The 20050-nt window shown below is 34.1% G+C and overlaps 1 pseudogene; it reads right to left on the bottom strand.

Moving 5' to 3' along the window:
- Window positions 1-19485: 19485 nt before the first annotated feature.
- On the bottom strand, window positions 19486-19585 carry LOC138820325 (U6 spliceosomal RNA; annotated as a pseudogene).
- Window positions 19586-20050: the final 465 nt, after the last annotated feature.

Raw genomic sequence — 20050 nt, 5'->3', positions numbered from 1 at the left:
CACATAGAGCTCACCTATGACCCAGCAATCCCACTTTTGGGCATTTACCCAAATGTTCACAAACAAAGCTATAAGCACTACCATGTTTATCGCAGATTTATTTACCAAAGGTAATATATGGAACCAACCCAGATGCCCCTCAGAAGATGAATGGATCAAGAAAACGTGGTATAAAAATGGAATTCTATGCCCCCATCAGAAAGAATGACATTGCCCCACTTGTTAGGAAGTGGAAAGACTTGGAAAAAATTGAATTAAGTGAATTAAGCCGGGCCCAAAGAAATGGAAGTCCCATGGTTTCCCTTATTTGCAGTAACTAATTTATGTCTGAGACCAGCAGAAATGGTCAGTTAAGTTGATGTTATGCGAAATGAACCCCAAGATAAGGATTCAATTTTTTTCTTTCTTGTGATTGTTCCTAACATACTATAAGATGATTTCTTTGTTGCTTTGTATATCCATCCCCCTCGGTATATCCCCTGCTTTCACTGTATTTGATGTTGGTATAATTTGTGGAGGTGTGTGAAAATAGAGATTGTTTAAATAGGGATACAGATGGACCCATTGGAACAATGAGATGTACAAGATTTTATTTCAAAAACTGAAATGTACAACTTTGCTGGGAGGGATGAGGGGGAGATGGGAAGGGTTGGAAAGGGGAAACAAAGGAGGAGGCAACAATGCTTAATAAGAAATGTACTCATTACCTTGCCCGTGTAATTGTAACCCCTATGTAAGGTACTTTCACAATTTAAAAAAAAGAGAGACAAAAAAAAATCACCTGTATGATTTCCTATGAAAAGAAAGCAGAATACAGTCTGTTCCTCAAGGAAATTGACCCATAACTGGCAGTAATATCACTTTCATAAATAATGTAAGAAGACAAGAACAAATTTCAACTCAAACTGCCTGATATAAAATTTACTTTGTCCCCTGTAAACAACCTTTCAATTCTATGTCTTGTTCCCAAAATGATTCGTATTTTATTTTTATCGTATTTTTTAATTAACATTAAGTAGTTGAATGGGAATTGCTGTTTGACAAAGCAGTTTATGAATAGTGTAAAGTGAGTTTTTTGTCTTTTTTCACTCCTGAGGTTTGAACTCTGGGTCTAGGCATTGTCCCTGAGCTCCTTTGGATGAACACCAGAACTCTATCACTTGAGGCACAGAAGCAATTTCAGATTTTTCTGATATTTAATTGGATATAAGAATCTCACAGACTTTCCTGCCAGCGTTGGCTTCAAACCTCCATCCTGAGCCTCCTGAGTATCTAGGAAAACAAGCATGAGCCTCTAGTGCCTGGCTTAATATGATGCATCTTTTTTATTTTTGGCTAATCCTGGGGCTTGAACTCAGGGCCTTGGCAATGTCCTTGCAATTCTTTTCCTCATGCTAGCACTCTACGACTTGTGTCATAGTGCCAATTCCAGCTTTTTTTGTTTATGTATTACTGAGGAATCAGACCCAGGGCTTCATACATTCAAAGCAAACAGTCTAACACTAAGACACATTTCATGGATAATACAATGCACCTTGAGGTTCATCATCCCTCATTCCTCCCAATCCTATTTCATCCCTCAATTTACATAATTTTGCAGAATATTCACTGGCTAGCAATGTCACACATAGTCACTCAGAGGATATGTTACAGATAATATTTTATTGATAGTCTTATTCATCAACATACTAAACTCATTTATTACAGAATTCTCTGATTTTAAATTCTAAATTATCACTCAGGTTCACCCACTACTATCCTAAAATTTTTCCTAAAGTTAATGTAAATGCAATCTGAAATTCTTTGATAAAATACAATGATTCATAGAATGTCTAAAGTTGGACTATGAACATCACCTTCAGTTCTAGAACATTTTATCATCACTGCCTTCTCAAAATACTCCAATATTTAGTAGTAGTCACTTCCTGTCATCATTTTAAAATACCCTCTACTTGACCAACCATTACTTCATAATCTACCACTAGAGATGTGCCAATTTAAAAAGCTCATATAATTAGAAAACGTAGTCTAGGGCTGGGAAGAATGCTCAGTGGTAGAGCGCTTGCCTTGCATGCATGAGGCCCTGGGTTCGATTCCTCAGCACCACATAAGCAAAAAGAAAAAAGCTGAAAGTGGGGCTGTGGCTCAAGTGGTCGAGCACTAGCCTTGAGCTGAAGAGCTGAGGGATAGCGCCCAGGCCAGAGTTCAGGCCCCACGACTGGACCCCCCCCCCAAAAAAAGTACTTGTTAGATTCTTATCTCTATTTAACCACTAAAAACGGGAATTAGCTCTGTGCCTCAAGTTGTAGAATGCTGGCATTGAGCCTAAAACGGCTTAGCGATAATGCACAGGCCTTGCAAACAACGACAACAACAAAAATATATCACATTAATTTCACAAAAACACCTTTTAAATGCTGTGAACATTTCTTAGAAACATGAATATATGTCCCTGAAAAATGTTGAGTTAAAAAGTATAGAATATTTAGGTTTATGTTAAAGACATGACTATTTAGTTTGTTTAAGATATTTAGGCTATATGATTAGGAATTAAGAATAATGATAATACATTGGGACTGGTTTTTTATTCTATTTTACTATAATAATAAAATTATATTTGTAATGATTATATAAAAATACTCTTGTTTGGTATTTGTGTTATATTAAATAATAAACATTCTTAATTGATTTCCATAGGGAAAAAATCATTTTCTTCATGGTATAAATTCTTTTGTAATTTCAAACAATTAAGAAAATTAGTCCAAGGCTGGTTTGCTCTCAGAGTATATTTGTTTTCTTGTTCTAGTTTTTATATGTTGGTAGAAATTAAAATTTAAAAAATTCAATGGATATTAGCATTCAGGAACAGATTCATAGGTACTAATATTGGAGTCGCTTAAGTGGAATTGTTTTATTTCATTTCATAGTTTCACAAATAAATCAAGATGATTATGTATTTTGTTTCTTTTCACTGCTATTGGCTCTTACATTGAGAATAATTTTTTTCCTAGCGAAGTAGAGAAAAGCAATTGGATTGACTAAGTAACATATGACTTTCATAAAATGCAGATGCATAGATTTGGGTCTCCTGTCATTTGCTAAAAGTTTCTTCCAGAAAAGGTTATCAATTACTTATTAGTGATGCATAATTCCTAGATATTGCAGTTATTACATCCAATTTTTGTTTGAGTAATCTCTGTATAAACTCAAAAAAAAAAAGACCAAAAAAACTCAAATTACACAGAAAACACATCTTTGTTTTAAACGCTGTAGTTTACAATGAATTTTTAGCCAACACTGAAAACATCTTTTTAGGTATTCTGCAATTTGTGTGAAGTATTTTTAACAATAGTTTTCTTTATTTGCTGACATGAAATTCACATGCAATATATAATCTCCTTTTATTGTATATATTTTAGTGCTTCGGAAGTAAATTGGACAATAATAGGTTTTCCAAGCATAATTTTAACAAACTTGCATTTCTTCAAATAGAAATGTTGTAAATTTTAGAACAGACATTAAAGTAGATATAAAATTCTGTTACAGGAATATTTCCAGCATACATCCTCTATAGTGTGTCTTTTCAAAATTGGTTTTTGGGGATTATTTCCAGTGTCTCACACATACTATTCAAGTGCACTGTCAATGAACTACATTCCCTGTCCAAACAAGTTTTTTACTTCTCTTTAATACATACATAGAAGTGTAATGGCTGGATCATCTACAATTGTCTTTGACCTTTTGAAGACTTGAATCTCGCTTGCTAAAATGATCGCAGTATTATACAAATCATTCTCCTATATAGAGGTTATCAATTTCTCCACAAATGCATTACTATATTTTGTGTCATCTTTTTATATTAGGGTCATAGTAGTGAGTTTTCTTTTTCTTTTTTCTTAGATACTAAAGAGGAGCTTATTTCATATGCTCCTCCTATTGACTTAATTTACATAAGTTCTTTAAAGAATTATCATATCAGGAAAAATTTACATAGAATTAGAAGATATAAAAATACTTAAGATTCAGACTCATTGTAGCATTAACACTGTAGGATTAACAAATATGTTCCCTGTATCTGTTCGATATGTTTTAATTGGATATGTTTTAACTTTGGTTATAGTGTCCTTTGAATTATGAAAGGCTATCACTTGATACAATCCAGTTTATTCTTGCTTTCTTTAGCCACTAATGCTTTCCATGTCAAATTTTTAGAAACCTTTACTGATGCAATGTCATTTACATTTATGTTTTATAGGTTTTCACATCTCACATTTAGTTTGATAATCATTTTTTATTTTAAATTTTAGTATTAGGATGGAGGTAAGACAGGTGCCTGAGACTCATAACTGTAATCCTAGCTACTGAGAAGTCTGAGATCTGAAGATCACAGTTTAAAGCCATCCCGAGCAGGAACGTCCATGAGAATCTTATATCCAATAAACCACTAGAAAACCAGATCTGGTGCTGTGGCTCAAGCGGTAGGGCACTCACGTTGAGCTGAAGAGCACACGGACAGCCCCTAAGCCCAGAGTTCAAGCCCCATGAATGACAAAAAACAAAACAAAACAAAAAAGGATTGATGTAGTAGTATAAGATCATTCTTTAAATCTTGAGAGACAATAGTGCAAATACACCGATTTTAGATTCTATTTTTAATTCATAAAGTCATAGGATAGATTTCAAAATCTATTGACCATAAAAATAAGAATTTTTTGACAAATCTGTTACATTCTTCTATGTGTCTGCTTTTGTACTAGAACTATTTTGTCTTCACTACTAACATGGTAATAAGATTCAAAGCTAGTATGAAGGTTCAAACTACACCATTTTACAAGGTTGTTCTGATTGACCTGTATTCCTTGAATTTACATACTAGTTTATTGAGCAGGTGGACCAATATTCTACAGAGATATCTAGATGTTTGATAGTCACTCATATTTGTACCTTGTACAAAACAAGACCCCAGATATTATATATAGAAAAATTTCTTTAGAGAATACATGAAACAACCAACTAAAATTAATTTAGGAATGAGTTAAGATTTAGATAATGCTGTAGCATAATAAATCTGAATGATAACAACTTGAGCTGTACAACAGAGGAGAGTGAGAGGGGAAGGAATGATGGACCATGTAGGAGCTATATGTCATTGCTATTGTGTTTCAAAAAACAGAAAGACTTCAGAGAAGAGAAAGAGAAAACTAAAGTGTCGTGAGTCAAGTTTCCTTTTAATCCATCTAATAGTTTGGACCAAAAGTCAGCGAAAATGGGAAAAAAATAAAATAGAAAATGAAGCATTGTATATACCTGTTACAAATGTAAGAATTTGTAATAAGAATATGATAATTCCCAAAGAAATAAGAGAAAGAAGAGTTAAACTCTAAAGGGAAAAGGAATGAAGAGAGAAAACAAGCAAAGTAAAACCTTTATCAATAACAAACACAAGAGTTTGGAAGTGGAAAGGCAGTGGGAATATTCTAAGTAACAATAACAATTGCTAGCGTGGATAGAATATGGAGCACATTTTATTGTATAATTTTGAAAAAACATATTAGGAATGAAAGTTTCAAAGTCATGATGTAAAACACTATTTGGATTATAATTAGGAAGCATAGCTCAGTGGTAAAACATTGGCCTAGCATGTGTGAAACAATGGTGTGATCTCCCAAACATTACAAAGTACACACAAAGCACACACATACAAAAACCACATAAACACACACATATACACCACATACACACATTTGGAATATTGATATAATTATATTAAACGGAGGAAATTATCACAGATAGTAAAAGTGTGTTAATATATGGAATCATGATATTGCACATACTATTTACAAGTTTAGTAGAAATAAAACAGTCACAATATACTTGGATTTTAATAGATTAAGAAAACTGAAAATTAATAGGTGACATGAGAACCTATAAAAATAAGTTGAAATAATAAACATTTGGAAACATGTATCCTTTTATTTTGACAAAAAATTGATGTTACTGATATTTTAACTCTAGATTTAGAATATGATAGCTAGGTGCTTTATATAACACTAGCGATGGCTATACCTCTAATCATTTCACTCTGAATAGTTTTATAATAAGGTCACAGCGTTTCTCAGTATCTCCCGAATTACAAATCCTATTTACACTTCCCACCATAGCTAGAAAATGGATGCCAAAAATCACCATGCGGAGCTCAAACTTTTTTTTAATAGAAGTAAAAATATTTCCACAAAGTGACCAAGTAATGAAGCCTTTCTTAATAAAGTATGTGCTTCTTGAAAATACAGTATTTGTTACCTGGACAAATATATTTGTAAGTGTAAGAAAAAAATTATTTACAATTATTAATCATATAAAATTTAAGAAAATTTTTAATAGTCACATATTAAATATTATAAAAGCAAAATATATGTCTGAATAATTTACATGTGTAAATATCATGCAAAAATAAATTAACTAATCCTCTGAAAAAAAGAATTATCTTAAAGAAACAAAAGAAAACATTTAAGCCCAAAATTTGAAATTTAGAAAATAAAATGAAGTCTACACTTAATTAAGTGTAAACCCTCTGTATATCAATTTTATAATAAAAATGCATTAACAAAGAAAGCAAAAGAACCCATGGATCAATAGCAACAGCAAAATCATCAGTAGTTCTTGTTTTGACTGTACAAAAAATCGATGGAAGAGATAACAATGTTCCTTCCCTAAGAAATGTACTCATTACCTTACCTTATTTATGTAACTGTAACCCCTGTGTACATTACCATTAAAATAAAATTAAATTGAAATTAAAAATAAACCCAATAATATACCAATTAAGAATTATTAGAAGCCATTGGTTAAAAACTTTGTAAAAAACTGCCTTAAGTACCCAAGGAATATATTTTGATGATACGATTTAAATACTTCAACCTCAGCAGAGAAGCAAAAATTTTAAAAACTGTTACAAAGTAAAGCAATAAATCAGAATAAATTACTATTAATAATAATCATAAGATTAATTTATAGTGGTAGTCAAAAATGTAAGAAATGAGGCAATATGCCATACATTTGAACTTAGTAAATGAGAAAGAATTTTCTAGGTCTTTTTAAATTATCATAAGTTTAATTGAAACACTATTCTGTCACATCATATGATAATCAGATGAAGCTGATATTAGAGCAAAGAACAGATTGTACTAAATTCTTGAATGTTCATGTATATACTTATTTTGGTAGTGGGAAATTGTGGGTATTTCAACTTAGGGTATATTTTTTTTGCTAAGCTGGTGTCATATCAGTGGTTAATTTTAGGATAGGTGTTACCTTTCCACAAGAACATGCACCTAATCTGTCCTTTTAGCCTTCCCATCATCAGTGGCATCAGAGATGAATACCATCTTGTCTAACCTGCTACCTTGACTGGCCTGGGTCCGCAGTCTTTCCAATCTTAGTAACTAGATAGTGAAGGATGTTGGAAATGATCCAATGCACCCAGCTATAGAGTGAGAAGGAATTCCACTAACCTTTTGGCCTGGGTTCAGTTCTCAAGCCTCCTAAGTAGTTAAGAGTATCAATGGGAGCCCCTGGTGCCAAGCAGTAACAGTATTTTTAAAGCAATTAGACATATATGTGACTTAGGCTTGTGATTACCTCAGGAAAAGAATAAAAGAGCAGTGAAGCATAGAGGACATTCAGAATTTTAACTAGGTACTCAGAGGCTGAATAAGCTTAGCTAGCTTCTCAGGAGTATGAGATCTGATGACCACTGTTCAAAGCTAGTCCAATCATGAAAATACAAGAAATTATCTAAAAAAAAAAGAAGTGGCTGAAGTGGAAGACCACTATCCTTGCGTACAGATGCTTAGTAATAGTTCTTAGCCACTATCAAGCTTCAAGAATGATGAATGCATGCATGAGAACATGCACATTTGCGTTTGCATACTCGCATGGGCATGAACACACACACACACACTCACACACACACACACACACACACACACACACACACAAATGAGTATTTCAATGTGAAGTTCTTTATTCTTTTACTTTGCTGTACTTTATTTTCCTGTATTAGTTTACAAAATTACAAAATCAGCTAAGGAACTATTTACATAAAATTCTTTATGTTTCTCTAAAATCTACTCTCTTTTTGGAAGCCTGCTTTTATTTGACCCAAAAGTAACTTATTCAGGAATTCAATTCATCACTCTGAATTTATAGTATTAGATGATTGTTTAGGTTCCTCCTAGCAATATGATTTTGTGAAATCCTGCATTAAGCAATATATTTCTTAAACTAAAAGGGAAGCCTCTGTCAAACAATTTATAATAGGTTTTTCTCCTCCTGGCATTCATCTGTATTTATATTATCTTCATACATTTAATGATCTGTCTGTGATGCCAAAGACTGCCTTGAAAGTAAAAACACCCTTCTCAGCGCTTAGCATTTGTGTACCATTCATAGATATGATGCTGTTTAAATGTTACTGAAATTGCTTTGGAATAAATAATATTCACCCTAATTATCTTGAGAAAGAAGAAATGGTTTCTCAGCACTATAGGTAAGAACTAGAAGGAAAGAAACAAAAGGAAAAGTGAGGAACAACTCAACACATAGATTCAAATGAAACAAAACAACCCAAGAAAACACAAATTAATTCAGTACTCAAGAACTTGCAGGAAATGAAAGATTTAAAAATAGTCAGCTATGACAAGCTTATGAAAATCCTGACTACATGGGAGTGCACTGTTGTGAGAACAGTGGCTAAAGCCCATACCAGAATGAAAGATCTGTACAAAATACCATGCACTTGTTATTCTAAATTCCAGGAAGAATAACATAAAGTGGAACGAGGCCAAGATCATACACAAGTAGGAAGCCAGGTTCTATCTGAAAATATAATCAGGATAATTTAGGGCTGGGCATAGGACAAAGTGGTAAGAACACCCAGTTAGTGGGCACAAGACACTGAATTCAAACTGTAATATTAGGTGTATTAAAGATAAAAGCTATGATTATAAATAATTGGAATAATTGTAACACTTGAGTATTTGAGTGGAGAAAAATCCATGAGAGTGATAGAATTAACCCACGTTCCAATGCTTTCTACTTTAGTGATAATGTTTATTGGTACTTCAGACAAAACACAGTTACCTTGCAAATGAGCATGGATGTGCATTTGGGTGATGGAAATATTCTCCTTTCACAGGTGTACATTAAATAGATTGTTTTGGGTAGATTGTAGTTCTTGAACTAAGAGCCTGGGTGATGTCCGTGAGCTTTTTTTCTCAAGGCTACCACTCTATTAGTTTGAGACACAGTTCCAATTCTGATTTTCTGTTGGTTGTTTGGAGATAAGAGGCTCATGGACTTTTCTGCCCAGGATGGCTTTAAACCATGTACATCAGATCTCAGCCTCCTGACTAACCAGGATTCCAGGCATGAGCCGTTGATGTATTTAATAATTCAGTAATTGTATAGTTACAGAAGTTATAAATTATCATTGTAACCTGTGTTATATATGTGTATTTATATATCAATACATACGGATAGAAATATTTTAACATATTATTGTATCTAGAGTAGATATAGGAAATCATCCTTCATTATAAAATAAAATGGCAACAAAACTTAATAGGAGCAAAACAAAGGGAATTGTGACACGTTTCTTTTTGTTGAATAAATTATGAATCAGTTTGGGCAAACCATCTCTACTTTAACAAAATTTATAATTGCTATTAATTCCGATCCATCTATTTGCCCATATTGTGCATCCTCACACATGAGTGTCAAAAACAAAACACACTTTTTGCCTTTGTATTTAACTCATCTGTTATAATTTAGGCGATAGATGAAGTAATCAAATAAAGATTAAAATAATAATAAGTGAGGTTTTTAGTTAGAGTTGAAAAAGATTTTAAAAATGATAATAGCTAATTAAAATGCATATTTCTTATTTTACACTGTTGTTATGTCTCTAATTTCCACATTAGGAAAGTACATAGAAGGTTCTCACTAAATTATATGTACAATTATTAAAAATGTATTGAAAGAATATGGGCACAGTGTGGTTTTAGCTTATTGAGACCTGTATGGGGTAGTGTGTTTTTTCATCTTCATTACGTTGTAATGAAGATGAAGGGAGGGATGTACTTATTCTTTAAAACTGGCTAGAGGATTGCTCACAGAAAGATAGTGATGAATTCTTCCAAAAGGTTACAGTAAAATCACTTTCACAATCATATTCATTACTGTACTATTCACCATAACCAAGTTATGGAAACAGACAAGATGTCCTTTGGCAGAGGGATGGTTGGCAAAAGTGTGTCATATATACAGAATTGGATTGCACCTATCCATTATGGGGACTGTTACATTATTTGCAAAGAAATGGATAGATCTAAAAATATGTTAAGTAAACGAAGTCAGAGCCAGACACACAAAGGACCCATGTTCAATCTCATATTTGGAACCTAGAACTTTATACAAGTTTACAAAACAATAGTAACCAAATCATGCTATTTGCACAGGAGCATTTAAATGGTGTATTTTCTTATAAAATTGATCTTTTAATCCAACAAAATGAATACCGGGAAACTATCACTTTGAAGATGTGAGGGGAAGTCAAAGGGGAGGAATAAAGAGAGTTATGGAGTAAGAGTGAAGACATTATATTTAATGCAAATAATATGAAACTAGAAAAAATTGAAGTGTGGTGAGGTTTGGAAGGGCAGAGAAAAGTTATATAAAGATCCATTATAATTTAAAAAGTCATTTATTGAATGGAAATTCCCATGTACAACTAGTTAAGATAAGAAAAATATGATTAAAAACAATGGATGCATTTGATCTTAAACTGTGTTCTCTTAAACCATGAGTCAATATAATAGTTTCCTCCTCAGAAATTTTCTTTGAACTTTTTTTCCTCATAGTAACAGGAAAGTGATCAGTGCAATGAATATTAATACATGAAATTGCACATATAAAATCAACGTAAAAATGTTAGAACTCATCACATCGTAAAATAACAGGTAGAATGTACCAAATGCTAATTGATTGTTTTTCCAAGTACTTTACCTATTGTATCTAATTTAATCCTCACAATAATTGCATAAAGTGGAAGTACTTACATTTTTAATTCTCAGATGATGATATTGAAGTCTTCAGAGTTGTAATTACTACTACAACATTGCACATATTGTAAGTGTTAGCCTGAGGTTCATCTCCCACTGTCAATAAACCACATTCTATTTTATGACTAAAATACCAGCACTTAGTCTACAAATAATAGGAAAATTCCCCAGAATTATTGTGTACACTCATAATATTTCTCTTTAACATTGTTAGAAAATAGGGAACTGTAATATGAAAACTCAAAGTTCATATCAATGCATACCTCCCTGGTGAAATGAACTGCTAAAGTATAAGATTCATGATTTCTAGCTCAAAATAATTGAAATCATATTTTATCCCTTCACTCAACACTGCACTGCCTGGATCCTATCTCTGTTTAACACAGTCTTACTGAAAGAATGAACTCCCCAATTCCTGATGAAAACAGACTGCATGTCTTATGGACCAATCATTTCCACATTGTAGCTCAGCTAAATTGTTTATCATTTTAAATATTTTGATTGCTTTTTATATCCAATATTTTGAGAGAAAGGTACTACTTTAAAATGCAGTTAAAGCAAGACTGCTATAAAAATCACCTTTGACCCTAGATAAATATTTTACCTTTCCTATACCCAACAATGCACTCTGGCCTATCATTAATGTTAGGAACGAGAGGTTAAAAATCATAGACACCAAGACCTAAGCATGAATTAAAAACTTTCCAACTTCTGAATACAATTGGTTTAAAAAGACGTGAAGGGCTGGGAAGGTGGCTCAGCGGTAGAGCGCTAGATTTGCATGCATGAGGCCCTGGGTTTGATTCCTCAGCATCACACAAACAAAAAGAAACAAGCCGGAAGTGACGGTGTGGCTCAAGTGGTTGAGCACTAGCCTTGAGCTGAAGAGCTGAGGGACAACCCCCAGAGTTCAGGCCCCACTACCAGACTCCCTCCCCCCAAACAAAAGACATCAATACTACCACATTTTTCAAAATTTGTTATGATACTGAAGATTCAATTATAAACTATTATTATAAAAATAACTGAAGCACAGTGACACAAAAAATAATTTAACTGTATCATATACATTCAAAGACAGTGCTAATAGAAAACAAAATTATAAGGATGTTACCCAATTCACTTACATTATTTTATTCTATTTCTTTTAGTTTCGAAAAAAACTGACTTTTAATAAAATGATGCAAAAAAAAAGCCTATATGCCCACTTACATTTTCAGCTCTTAACAATATTTGTTTCAGAAATATCTTTAGCTGTATAGTCAATGAACAAAATAATACTAATATTTAAAGGGTTTTCAGAAATAGCAAGACTCGCTCTGGGATATTATATTGGAAAAGATATTCAAAAAACATTATTTGTTAAAGTTGTGATAGTTACTCCCACAAAAAACTATTAATGAAGAAACTTTTGTATGTAAAAAACAACTACAAATGCATCCACAATCTGGAGGTGACACATGTTTTTTTGTTGATTTTTTTGAAATATATATCTAACAAGCAAAGCCACAATACTGATTTTCAGTCAATATGATGGGATATTCAAACCTAAAAAATATGGGGTTGATTATCTTAGTGTGAATAGATACGATCTTACAAAGAAAGTTACTTTCAACAGAAATCCGGAAAGAGTATATCCACCTTGAGTTTCACAGGAATAACCAGAGAGTAATAACTGTTTGGTCAAGTCAGTCAAAATCACTCCATGAGTATATCTTAAAAGTATGACCAATTTAAGAGGTCAAATACATATTTTGTACTGACAGTCATCTTATAGCAATAACTCATTACCTAGTTATATGTGTTTCTTTTTACCTAACATATACTAAGACCTGAAAATGATCTCTTATATCTAACTTAATTTTGTAAATGTTTTAATTATGATGATGTTATTATTTAACAAGTAAAATGTACAGAAGGGTGGTTCCACTGAAATGACAGGACAGAACACTGTTAAATAAAAAAAAACTGCAACATAGCTCTTTTCAGCCTCTCTCTGTTCTTATTGGCAACCAACATTGCAACAACACACACACACATATAAACACACATGTGTGCACATGTACACACACATATACACACATGCCAAATTCAGGGTTTATTGTTCAAATACAATATTAGTGATTAGGACAAATGATAATTTGCCTTATTACAAAATAATACATAATCCAGTCACCATGATTGTTACATTTTACCTGCCATTCCACACGTGACCACTTAATTTATTTTAGGTAATTAATTAGCTAATTCATTTCTTCATTAGTTTAGTACTAATATTAGAGCTTGAACTCAGGACCTGACTCTGTACCAGAATTTGTTCTTTGTTTTGTTTTAGTTTTCTCAAGGCTAGCATCTTACTGCTTGTACCAGAGCTCCATTTCTAGCTTTTGCTGGTTACTTTCAAACCAGAATCTAATGGACTTTTTTTTCTTGGTCTGGTTTCAAACCATAATTATCAGATTTCATCTTTCTGATTAGCTAGGATTAAAGACCTGAGCCACCCGTGTGGCTCCTACTTTTTCCTATACTTATCTAATGCACATACCCAGCTAATAATTTAAAACTGAGAGTATAGAAGCAAGATGTGCAGTGATTATATTGTCCTGCCAGAAACTCGTTAGTACTGTAAATTTCTTCTTAAGACCATACACAAAAATACTTAAGAAGAAATCTGATGAAGTGTGTGTTTATGTGTGTATGTGTGTGTGTGTGTGTGTGTGTGTGTTGTTGCAATATGTTCCACATATAAGCACTGTGCAGGGGTGTCCAGCCATTCACAGTAATTGAGTGCATATCTGCCATGAGCTACAAATTCATGGACAATGTCTCAGTGTCCACTCTCGGCTTCCCAATGAAGAGGGGTATACTCATCCTCATCCCTAGTATTCATATGAGTGGCCTTATTGGAAAGTGGCCTCTACACTATAGTAAGCTGCAAGGCATGCACTCTACCACTGAGTCACCTTCCCAGGCCAAGGATTAAGATACTTGTCTGTAATTTGGTCAAAGGTATGTTTCTTTATGTAGGCTACTAAAAATATATTTACTAATTTCAAGTAAATACATAAACTCTATTTCATCTCTTTAATCAAATAAAAAAATAAAATTGTTTGCTTTGTAAATTCATCAGAAACATGGATTTTCTGGCTAGCTAAGTCATTGCACATCGGTATCTCTCTTCCTCTCTCTCTTTCATGATTCTCATAGACAATATGGTTGCTCCATAATTATCCTAATCTATTTTGCTTTCATTTTTTTGGTTGCATCATTTCACTTTCTTCTCTGCCATTTCCCAAACCAGAACCATATAAACAGAACCATCCAGAAGTGGTTCTGTGGCTCAAGTGGTAGAGTGCTTGCCTTGATTTGAACATCTCAAGGACGGTGCCTGCGCCCAGAGTTCAGGCCCTATAACTAATTTTTAAAAAAAGAATCTAATTCCTTGATAAATCTAGGAACAGATCTGACTGAAATCAGTTGAATCACACTTTTCCTGCACAATGAAGGAATAGGTGCAGGCTACGAAAGCAGCTAGAGAAGGCAGGCTGATTGTATCTATGACAAAACTTTGTGGAAAATGGTATCGAGGATTACTTACTAGTATTCCACTTGCACTGGAAGCCTGATGCTGAACTGTTGATTGGTGATTCTGAACTATTGCTTTGATCATTATATTCTCCAAGAGGAAAAAATGAAACAATTGATATCAAAGGACTACTAACACATTTTGACTTGTCATTAAGCATCTTCAATCATCAAAATCAACAGAAGACAATAGACAGGCTTACTTTTTTAGATGAAAACAAATGTCTGTAAAAAAAACACGGAATTGGAAGATGGCAGAGGAGAAGATAGAAGCTAAACAAGCTCTAAAATAGAAAGCAGTTTTAGAGTTGCAGTGAATAGTCCTAAGCCAGAGAATCACATCAAGAATGCCTTCATAGGACAGAGAGTTAGGCCAGAGAGGGAAAATCCAGGCAAGGAGAAAGCTCTGAGCACTTGCCAGCAGCCGCTGCCTCGGAAGCAAAAGTGGCAGCAGTGGCCTCAGTCGCCATACCTAAATCACAGAGAGTCTGGGAAGAAGGAGCCAGACAGGGTGGGTGAGCAGATTCTACTCAACACCAGCAAGAACCGACAAGGAACAGAAATCTTCAACCTGCAGTTTGCAGACCAGAGACAACCCAGGAACCAAGACTCAGCGTGAGTAGAAGCCTGACATCCTCACTCTCCAACTCAGGCCTTGGAAGAAATCTAGAGTCATTTAGCATGTCACAAGAAAGTAACTGACCTGGCAGACTCAGCTCCACCCAGGGAAAAACACCCAGCTAGGGCACCAGCCCCAGGAGTGGCTTTCTTCACTGGATAATCAGAGCCATAGGCTGCTCCTCCCTTTAGCAGCCTTGATAATCAATTGAAATTCAGTAAACAGAAACTCTGAGAATGGCTCCAGGCTGAGTGCTGTGAGTTTCTCACAAACCAGCCCCTGGGAAAAGCTACTGTTTGCTGAGAGGCCTCAACTCAACCCAGAACCTAGCCTCATCGCAACATCTCAAAACATGAGGAAAAAGTCATATCCCTCTTTTGTGATACTCAAAGGAGATCTGCCTAACAATGAACTAACCTGGGAAGAGGATCACAAAACCCTGGGTAAGGCAGTGCATTTTTCTGCCTGTTCAAATTGACTTAATAAACTAACCAAAGAAGTGAAGGATCTCTATGATGAAAACTTTAAAAACTTTAAAAAGTTAATCAAAACAGAACTTAGAAAATGGCAAAAACTCCCATGCTCCGGGATTGGAAACATTAGCATCGTGAAAATGGCAATACTTTCCAAGGCTATCTACAAATTCAATGTGATACCTATCAAAATTCCAACCTTGTTCTTGAAGGAAATAGGAGTGGCAGTCCAAAAATTCATATGGAACAGTAAAAGACCCCAAATAGCAAAAACGCTCTTCAAAGGAAAGAACACTGCTGAAGGAATATCAATACCAAATTTCAAACTCTACTATAAAGCCATAGTAATCAAAACAGCTTGGTACTTGAACAAGAACAGACCTCAGGACCAATGGAATAGAATTGAGAACCCAGAAATGAACCTACACTCCTATAGCGAACTAATATTTCAAAAGACAACTAAAAAATTAGAATGGAAGAAAGACAGCCTCTTCAATAATTGGTGCTGGAAAAATTGGTTAACTACTTGTAGAAAACTAAAGCTAGAGCCTTATCTACCACCCTGCACCAGAATCAACTCCAAATGGATCAAAGACCTCGGAGTCAAAGCAGACACTCTGAAAACATTACAGGATGGAATAGGGGAAACCCTAGATCTCTTTGGCGCAGGCCTACATTTTCTTAATAGAGACCCAGAAACACAAGAAATCAAAGAAAGATTGAACGAATGGGATTGCATGAAGTTGCAGAGCTTCTGCATGGCAAAGGACATAGCCAGCAAGATCTATAGAAAGCCAACGGATTGGGAGAAGATCTTCACAAGCTATACAACGGACAAGGGTCTCATATCTAAAATATACTTGGAACTCAAAAAATTAAATCCCTCAAGAGCAAATCCTCAAAGAAACAAATGCCCAATAAATAAGTGGGCTAAAGACTTAAAGAGAAACTTCTCTGAAGAAGAAAGATGGATAGCCAATAGACACATGAAGAAATGCTCAACCTCCCTAGCCATAAAAGAAATGCAAATCAAAACAACATTGAGATACCACCTCACCCCAGTTAGAATGGCAAAAATCAAGAACTCTAACAACAACAGATGCTGGAGGGGGTGTGGACAGGAGGGAACCTTATTTCATTGATTGTGGGAGTGTAAACTTGTTCAACCACTTTGGAAATAGTATGGAGGTTCCTCAAAAGACTCCACATAGATCTCCCCTATGATACCCAGCAATCCCACTTTTGGGCATTTACCCAAATGTTTACAAACAAGACCACACTAAAGCTACCAGCACAACTATGTTTATTGCAGCATTATTTACCATAGCTAAGTTATTGAACCAACCCAGATGCCCCTCACTATATGATTGGATCAAGAAAATGTGATATATATACACAATGGAATTCTATGCCTCCATCAGAAGAATGACATTGCCCCATTTTGTAGGAAATGGAAAGACTTGGAAATAATTATATTAAGTGAAGTAATCCAAGCCCAAAGAAACATAGGTCCCATGGTTTCCCTTATTTGCAATATCTAGTATATGTATGAGTCAAGCAGAAAAGCTCAGATTAGGTGAAGTTAGGAAAATGAACCCTAAGATATGTATTTAAATGTTTATTTTTCTTTCATGCATTTGTTTTTAACGTATTTATAAGATTATTTCTTTGTTGCTTTGTATGTCCCTCCCCATAGTATAACCCCTGCTTTCACTGTATTTGATGTCAGTATCATTTGTGGAGGGAGAGGGGAAAAACAAGTCATTTAAATAAGGATACAAGTGGACCTGTTGCCACAATGAGAAGTACATGTTGTCACGTCGAAAATGAACTTTGCAACTTTAGTTGGGGGGGGGGAAGGATTGGGTAGGGAGACTAGGGGAGACTGGGAAGGGATGGGAAATGTAAACAAAGGATGAGGCTACAATGCTTGATAAGAAATGTTATCACTATCTTCCCATGTAATTGTAAACCCTCTGTACAGTATTTTCACAATAAAAAAAAAAGAAAAACAAAGCATTTAAGTAGTCATGCAAAGGACTTCTATTTTACTACTGCATTATACATTTTTTTCTAATGTTGAATACCAATAAATAATGGATGTATTAGAAAGCTCTTAAAGCTCATATATTGAATAGTAAGTTCTCTTACACTATATCATTGTATTTCCCAAATCATTTACATAGAAGGCATTGTTTCCTATTTTCTCATGCCTAGAATAAGCTGCACATGAAGATACCACTGGTCCTCATTTTCAGAGGAAAGTCTTTCCTCTGCTCTCTATCAATTCCCTACTCTCCAGTTAGAATAATTTAAAATAGTAAAAATGAAAAAACAGAAAATAAATCATGGTGAAAAAACATGCAGGAAATTCACCAGATTTTTCTGACCAGTTCAACCAACGTGAACTATTCAGGAAATACATGGACACCTCATTCCCACTGGTACTCAATGTCTCTTGTTAGGCAATTCTGATGAAGACCATCAACTAGATGAAAACGTGAGGAATGGTATCAATTGCAAGAAAATAATGGAGAAGAATGCAAGCAAATTTCTTCTTTGGGCTTACTGCAGTGCAGAGAATACTTTTCAAAAAGGCCACTCATATGAATACCAGGGATGAGGATAAGTATACCCCTCATCATCAGGAAGCCTAGAGTGGACATGTAGACATTGTCCATGAGTTGGTAGGTCAAGGCAGATATTCATGCAATAACTGTGAATGGTTTGGCACCCCTGCATAGTACTTATATATGGATTAATACCAGAATGGATTCTTTCTTAATTCATCATGATGCAGATACCAATCTCCAAACTAAAGGCCTCTTGACCCCCTTGCATCTTGCTGCTGGGAATAGAAATAGCAAGGATATGCTGTATCTCCTTCTGTTGAACCATTATTTCAAACCGGGTCTGAAGAACAACTTGGAAGAAACTGCATTTGATATTGCCAAAAGGATAAGTATGTATCACTACCTCTTTGAAGTTATGGAAGGCTGTACAAATTATTCTCCTACGTAGTAATGGTTTGGTTAATTTCTTAAATTTCAAAAGTGCCATTCCATCTTTTGTGTCCCTACAAAATATTTTCATAATAAAAAGCAACAGCAATATCTTAATTTAAAAATTCATGGATTCCATGGTATTCTTCCATGTGAATTGCCTCACTTTGATGTCAAAATGTATTCAAGAGTTCTTTGTAAGCATCTATAATGATTTCTGCAGAGTTTGTGTTTTTTTTTTTTAATTTTACATTATCTGTTGAAATGAATAGTATAGAAACTAAAGTTATTCCTGGTGCTTGTCTGAAAAAAAGTATATCAAAGTTTGTATAAAGTCCATAATCTATTTCATTATCTTCTAGATATAATACTTTAAAGTCTACATTTTTATAATATATAGGTTCATTAATAAATGTCTCCTTTCAGATTACATTCCATATAGAAAAAGTTAAGATTCCTTTTTTCCTAGGTCCTTATAGTATTTTATTTCTTTGGGATAAGATGATAATATTATCTAATTTCAAGTTTTGTAAAGGTTATGCTATGTAAGAGCCTTTGTAAAGTGAAGATTTAATACACTGATGTCAAACTAACCTTTAATTCTATGAATTACATGTATTGTTACACTTGTATTTTTGTAATCAACTTTTTAATAACTGCTTTTCATTTCTTTCATTTGAAGAATGAAAAATATGGAATAGTTCACGAACTTTTTTATCATCCTTCTGCAAGTGCCATGTTAATCTCTGTATTGTTGTCATTTGGTTAGGCCTGCTGCTGAAGCATGTAGTATCCTCTAAATTTAAGTAGTTAATGATGCAATCTTTATACAGGCATATATCCTTGGTTGCCTATTTGTAACAAGGAGCCCTTATTGTTCCTAAAATGCTATTGATCTTATTTCTCTAAATTTCTGTGTATAGTGGGAAAAACTTACATTGTTTGGTCGATTGCTCACATTTGCAATTTTTGTCAATGACTATTTTGTTGTTTTCATTTTAAATTTGATCATATTTTGAAGTCTTTATAGCTAAGTCCAAAGGTGATGCCTTTTCAAGTACTCACTAATCAACTGAGTTAGCTTTGTGGAGCTAATGGATTCAAAGGAAGTCTTGCTTAAGAGCTACTTCTAAACTTCTGCAGCTTAAAAGTTCGCAAAGAAGTCTCACTGGCACAAATGTCTTCCTGACACTTTACCCTTCTCCCATGTAGAAACAAACCAACCAGAATATCTTACCCTGACAGCATAGA

This window comes from Dipodomys merriami, unplaced genomic scaffold (genome assembly GCF_024711535.1).
Source record: "Dipodomys merriami isolate MVZ:Mamm:240054 unplaced genomic scaffold, mDipMer1.0.p SCAF_86, whole genome shotgun sequence".
Lineage (NCBI taxonomy): Eukaryota > Metazoa > Chordata > Mammalia > Rodentia > Heteromyidae > Dipodomys > Dipodomys merriami.
The sequence above is the reverse complement of the archived record's forward strand: the minus strand, read 5'-3'. Positions and strand labels throughout refer to the sequence as shown.